Source organism: Paroedura picta, chromosome 17 (genome assembly GCF_049243985.1).
Source record: "Paroedura picta isolate Pp20150507F chromosome 17, Ppicta_v3.0, whole genome shotgun sequence".
In the NCBI taxonomy this organism is placed as follows: domain Eukaryota; kingdom Metazoa; phylum Chordata; class Lepidosauria; order Squamata; family Gekkonidae; genus Paroedura; species Paroedura picta.
This window is the reverse complement of record NC_135385.1, coordinates 23,288,118-23,293,883: the sequence shown is the minus strand read 5'-3', so window position 1 is coordinate 23,293,883 and position 5,766 is coordinate 23,288,118.

Here is a 5,766-nt window from a genome sequence, read left to right as displayed (position 1 = left end):
GCAGAGGAGGGAAAAGCCAGCCCACCCTTCCCTTCCCTTCCTTTCCTCCCCACCAGAGGAGAAGAAACCCCCCAACACCTCCCCCACCCCAGCCCTGCCTACGAGCACATTGGCTGCGCTTGCCTGCCTGTCCTTTTCTTGTCGGAAAGAGGAGATGAGGGGAGGAGAGAGAAAGGGGAGACGCAGGAGGGGGCCGGGGTGGGGTGGGGGGGACTAAAGTCAGAGCGGCTTTTGGCAGCCGGGGAAGGGGAGGGGAGGCCTGCCCTGGGAGGGCAGAGCAACAGGCAGCTGCAGAGGGGGCGGGGAGGGCCTCCCCCGGACGCCTTCCTGCCAAGGGATCATCCCCGTCGCTGCCTGGCCCAGCTCCAAAAGACACACCCTCCCGAAAGACCGCCGGGCTCTTTGGTGGACTCCGGGCGGGCACAGTTCCCCCCTCCCCCTGGCTGCCAGCCTCCACAGGGGGCTATCCCGGGAGGACAACCCATCTGGGGATGACTGCGACCCATTCTCCAGAGGCAAACCTCCCGGCAGGACCTGGGGATGCCCTGGACTTGCAGCTCTTTGCACGAACCTTTGCATTCTCGGTGTAAATTGGTGTCTCCCTGTGTCCGTCCAGAATCCTACTGCCCATCGGCTGCCATCCGGCTATGAGCCTTGTCATTCTGCCTCTGGGGAGTTCATCCCTCTAGGTTTCCTTTTGCGATGTTACTTGGCGGTACAGTCCTCGCCACCGAGGAAAACACTGTGAAAGCCGTTGTTTGCCTGTTGTCGCTTTGGCGAAGGCTACAAATAAATTAGAAACAAGGGTGGGGAGGGAAACAGGCTAAAATCACCTCCCTTCATTTGTTGCTCGCTCGGCTTGGACGGCACTCCCCCTTCAGCCCCCGTTCAGATCCCTTGTGACTTCAGCCTCCAGGTGGGGCCTGGAGATCTCCTGGAATTCGAACTCTGGACGGCGGAGATCAGCTCCCCTGGAGAAAATGGCTGCTGTGGAGGGGGGTCTGGGTGTATTTCTACTCTGCAGAGCCCCCTCCCCTTCCCCAAACCTGCCCTCCCAACCTAGTCCAAGCTGGAATGCTTCTCTCCGTCGTTCCAGCCACCCCTCTGCTGTTTTGCAGGGCCCCTGCCGCCCCCTCCCTGGGCCACCACCCTGTAGGAAGGAACCGGGGGTGGGAACCAACCGGGTATTTGTTTGTCTTTAGCAGCAGGGCGAGGCCCCAAGGTGCGGGGAGGGGGGGAAGCAAAGGGTGTGGGGGGGGCTGCTTGCTCCCAGAAGGGATTTTGACACCTTCGCCTCCCCCCCACCCCACCCCAGCCTCCTCCAACACCCTGACAGCCGGGCGGGCGCCAGGCCAAACCAGTGGGAGCCTTAACCCCGTCTCTGCTGGAGAGGAATCGCGGTCCCTTTGCTCGGCCCCGGCTTGGGACTGGTGGGCATCAGGCTCCTGGTCCACCACAGTCTTGACTGCTCAGACCGTCAGCTGCTCTCCAGGGTGTCAGGCGGAGCTTTTTCCCCTCCCCTCCTGCCCGGTCCTTTGGACTGGAGGTGCCAGGGCTTGAACCTGCGGCTCCGCCCCTCCCGATCCTGCCTATGTGGCATCCCAACACCCCCCTCCCTCCCTTCCTGTGGTTCCCTGGCCTGGCTCATCCCGGCTGTATACTTTGCCTAATTACGTCTTGCTGCCAAAGGTGACCTTGGGAGCTGTTTCCCGCAGGGGTGCTTCGAGGAAAGCTGCCGTCTCTCCCCCACCGGGCCTCCCAGCGGCTCCTTGGACGCCTCTGCATCTTCCAAGCAACATTTCTTTAGAACGGCCCCGTGTTAACACGAGGGACTCCCTGTGGCAGGAAGAGGGGGAGGCTACAGGCCTCGGCAGCTTCGAGAGGAGATTGGGGAAATGTGCAGAGCAGAGGGCCATCAGTGGCTCTCGGTCATGAGGCAGAGATGGAGCGCTCTGGAGCAGGGACACTTTGTCTTCTTGGGGCTTGGGGGCCCAAAGTGGGATGAAGCCCCTCCCCTCCCCACTCCCCCCCTCCCCAGGCTCCGCCTCCCCAAATACCCAGGTATTGCCCCAGCCAAAGCTGGCAAACTCTCAACCTGAGAAACATCTTGGCCAAATGTACACGGGGTCGGAAACCTCCGACTATGTTGCTCTTTTTGCTGAGAGCCAACTTGGTGGAGGGTCCAAGTGTCAGACCCCGTTTCCCAGCAAGGACCCCCAAGGCTGTTTACGTCAATTCTAACTTTGCTCCACGTTTCCCTCACAAGACCCCTGCAAGGTAGGTGAGGCCACGAGAATGTGATTGGCCCGAGGTCATCAGAAGCCTTGCTGGGTCAAAGCCCCACTGGCCCCTCTCGCTTTCTAAAAACACGTGGCGGGGGCCAGAAAAAGTGTTGAAGACCCTCCCTCGAGCTCTAAGCACTATACCATGCTGGCTGTCTTTGTAAAAACCAAGACACTGGCAATCCATACTCTCCTCAGTCTTATACGGAGGGGAGGGGGAGAGGTATACTTATTACAGCCCCATTGCAAAATCCGAGAATTCAGTGTCCGGCAGGTTACGTGTGCGACTCCACCTTCTGTATGCAGGCTCAATTTACTTTGCGGTAGCTCGTGAGGCTCAGATTTAAAAGCAGAAGGGGGCGGGTCCCTTCCCACCAAGAAAAGGCAGAATCGTCACACAACGAGGTTATCGAGAGTTCAAAATCCATCTTGCCGATTGCCGCGTTTCGAATGCACCGTGTAGCTGCCGAGCTTGCAGTGAACGAGGCCCTGGAGTTTTTAAATTCGAGAGCTTTTGACAAGGGAGCGAAAACCTGGAGGGTCACAATCCGAACGAAACCCGGTCAGAATTCTAATCCGGCAAGGTGTTGCCATGAACGACGGTCAGGGATAGATGGATTTCTGGAGCTGCTGTCTGTTGAGTCCGACCTTTGTCCACTCAGACTGGCAGCAGCTCCAGAGATGTCCTTCACCTCACCTGCTACCTGATCCTTTTAACTAGATGGACCCTCCCTGGTCTGATCCAGCAGGGCTTTTTGGACGTTCTTAGGAAGGTCTCAGCCGCTGTGCCCTGTTGATGGCCACCAAGAGGAACTGGCTGGCCACGGGGCGAGGCAGGAGGCTGGACTGGATGGGCCTCCTGATGGTTTTAATTCCGACACTCCCTGCACACACCCCATTCCCCTGACCAAAATAGCCCGGCCAATCTGCTGCACGGCCCCAGAAGTGGGGAGCAACTCTGCAGCTGAACCTTCAACCTTCCTACACCAGAAAGCAGAGGCAGAACATTTGGCTTCACCCTGGGTTGGGTCCTGCCCACGTTCATCATAATTGATTCCCCCAAAGGAGGGAGGTGGGGGTGAGCGTTTTGGGAAGCCAGGAAGGCCAGGGGTGGGGTGGGGTGGGGGGACCCTACCGCCCCCCCCCCACGACCCAGAGTGTGTGATGCCTCAGCACAAACAAGCCCTCCAGCTGGGAGCAAAACTGGCCAGCTGGCTGCCTGCTGATTGCCAACAGATGTGTGTGTATGTGTGGGGTGGTTGGGGGGTTTAGAGGGAAACAGAGGCAGGAAACAGGGAAATCTAGGCTGCAGGGGAAGAGAAGGCGGAAGGTGGGAAGAAGCCATAAAAAATAACTCCCCTACGGAGGCTTGCTCTTTTGCTGACAACGCAGGAGAACTTGGGGAAGCCCTTAAAATATTCGCCACCGTACATCGGGGGAGCCTCCATGTGCAGAGTCACTGTATCTGAATCAGGGCCCCAAGAATTGGAGACGTGGGGGGGGACGCTGTACTGTCCACGTTCCAGTTTCTCCATCGGCTCTTTTCTCCAGGAGAAGGGGAATCGGTGGTTGAAATAAAGAGGTAACGAATTCAAAATGATGCCTCCAGAGCAAGAAAGAAAAATTTCCTGCTTGCTGGTTTGCAAGGATGCTTTTTGCTTCTCCCCTTGGTCTGCTTCAGGGGCCTTCACGGTGGCTCCCCAGATGTCCACGGACTACAGTTACCAGTGCTGGCAGTGGCTCATGGTAACTGTAGTCCCTGGACATCTGGAGAGCGACTTTCGGCCACCGCTGGTCTATTTAAAGAGCCTTAATTAAAGATCCCGTTGGAAGCCCTTGAGAGGGAAGGTCTCCTTAGCTTACACTGCCCTCTGGTGGCAAGAAAGAACACCGCATTTGCAGGACCAATAAAATTATTAATTTGGACCCACAAACAGTTCCAAAAGATAGATTCAGGTGGGTCACCGTGTTGGTCCGAAGGAGCACAATAAAATTTGAGCCCAGGTGCCCCTGGACTCAAATTTTGTCCTGTCCCGAAGGAGGCGTTCAAGAGAATATTCTCCAAAGCTCCAACGTTTTCGTTACTTTAAAAACCGTAGCTACACCTTAAAAAAAAATTCACCTGTTTACCCGCCCCTCTACTCCTGCTTTAGCGGTAGAGCCTGGTGTGATATTCCCATTTAGGGGAACTGTTTGGGGAGGGTTTGAGCCATCTCCCTCTTCGGATGTGTGAGAACCAGCGTGGCTGGTTTGATTCCCCACTCCTCCACCACATGCCTCCGGCTGGGTGACCTTGGGCCAGTCCCAGTTCTGTCAGAGCTCTCTCGGCCCTAACTTGGCAGAACTGCTAAAATCCCCCGTATGTGCTCCCCAGAAAAGGCAGCAGAGGGCAGTGTGGGGCTGCTGTCTGAGAAATGGAACCAGCTTGGGCCAAAGGGACCCCAAACTTGGAGAGCGATCCAAAATTGCTCAGTGGCTGGGGGCGGATATGGCTGCTTTGAGGAGTGGAAACTCCCCGACTGGCATGGCTGGGTCTCTTCTGAGCACCCTCCTCCCCATTAAAGGGCGGGCTCTGAGTTCGGGATTATTAGGAAAAAGGATCACAACTTGTACGCTCTCCTGGGTAGATCTCCGGGGCCGTTTGGATCACCAAATCTCCAAAAGGAGGTTGCCAAGATAGAGGAAGTGAAGGGGATGGAAAGCAAGATGAGTTGGGGGTTGCAGCCCCTTCCTCCCGCGGAGGAAATGCTGAAAAGAAATAAGTACAGGGGAGGGAACATGGTAGAGGCATCCCCTGGGGTAGATTTCAGAGCAGACACCTTTCTTGCTGGCCACCGATACAGACGCCACCCTCTTGCTTTTCTTCTTCTCTTCTTCTTCTTTTTCAGAATTACCCCTCGTCTCCCCTGCACTCGGGCTTCTTCGGTCAGTATGGCTCCACCTCCTTCGGCAGCCATCTTTGATCGCGCCCGCTACCCTGCGCCAAAATTCCAAAGCCGTCAGAAATGTTGTGGATCTCCCAGTTAGAGGGTCAGACGAGGCTCCCCCAAACTGTCATAAAGCCCCCTTTGTGGGCCAGTCATTCTTCTTGGGCCTACCTCGCAGGGCTGTAGTGAAGATGAGGAAGGGAGGAGCCACTGTGCTGCAAACCGGTACAGTCAGCATTCAGTTCTGTTCCCTGGAGTTTATTGTCAATATGCTTCAGGACTCCGTTTCACCATTTCGACTCACAGATGAGGCTGTCCCTTGTACTGAATCTGTCTCTTGGACCTTTCACGTCTCTGTTCCTTTTAACAACAAGTGCCGGGGATCGAACCTGGGACCTTCGGCATGCCAAGCAGCTGTTCTGCCCCCGAGCCACTGTCCCAACCAGGGTTCTTTTTGCTTTTCGTACCCGTGAATCCGGGCTTGATTTCGGTGCCGTGCTTTGCACTGACTCTTTCTTGCGTGAAACTTCGCAACACCCTCGGTGCATCTGTGGCTC